Below are 1195 nucleotides of genomic sequence, written 5' to 3' on the forward strand. Positions count from 1 at the left end.
AACAACATATAACCCCCCCCCCCCCCCCAATACAATGAGAAGAGGAAAACATAAATATATCTCAGTTGGCAACTGAAAAAGACCTCAAAGAGCCATTGCTGTACAATAATTCCTTTGTAGCTATTCAAACTGAGTTGATTAGCAAGATGAAATAATGACTGTCTTGTTTAACATTCTGATGACGTTTGCTGTCTCTTTAGTATATTTTGAATTCTTCTTATTTATTTTTCTCTACAGCTGGTCTGCCTATCAGACTGCTTATAACAGAAAACCAAAACAAAATGAGGAAAAGGATAACATTTTTCTCGTTATTTTTATCACCTACATTTTACTAAACTCTATTGACAGTTCTATCTTACTCTGCACCGGTAACAGTTCTGACATTCTCCACTTCAGCATATAATAGTCCCATGTCTTTCACTGACCAATGGATCAAAACCATAGGCCTATGCTCTTTCTTGTTATTTCTGCTTTCTGGGCATTATTTTGTCAAAATTTGTTGTTTAGTGTACTGCCAAAGGGGGTTGTACACTTAAAATTGTCTTTTACTGCAAAGGTTTAAAAAAAAGTCTTGTCACTCTGAAGAATTGTTTTTTGTTCAGTTGATTTGCATCTGCGTTAGCTGGTGTAATAAATAATTTGGTATAATTTTACCCTTGTCAAAACATGGTAAATAAGGCCTTTGATCCTTTCCGTTGTTGTTCTGTTCATTTGTGTTATGTAATAGTTTCAAAATGATTATAAGATATACAAAGTAAAAGTATTTGAGTTATACTTTCATGTCGTTTATTTTTAGTGTTAAGTGAAGGTGGCAATTGTGGGGTGAAAAGATAGGTTTTGTTGGTAATTTTGTAGTCGATTGCTTTATTTGTTGATTTTTATTTTCTCCATTAAATGATCATGACAAGAGAATTAAAGATGGAAGTAATTCTGTGTGGTAAATGAGAGAAAACAGTAATTAAGCTACATATTTTGCTACTTCAAATTGTTAGAGATAAACATACCCACCCCCACATACACACACAAACACAAAACACACACACACACACACACTCACATACACACACACACACACACACACTCACTCACTCACTCATTCACTTACTCACTTACTCACTTACTCCCTCCCTCCCTCCTTCACTCACTCACTCACTCACTCACTCACTCAATCACTCACTCATTCACTCACTCACTC

This window comes from Aplysia californica, unplaced genomic scaffold (genome assembly GCF_000002075.1).
Source record: "Aplysia californica isolate F4 #8 unplaced genomic scaffold, AplCal3.0 scaffold00317, whole genome shotgun sequence".
NCBI lineage: Eukaryota > Metazoa > Mollusca > Gastropoda > Aplysiida > Aplysiidae > Aplysia > Aplysia californica.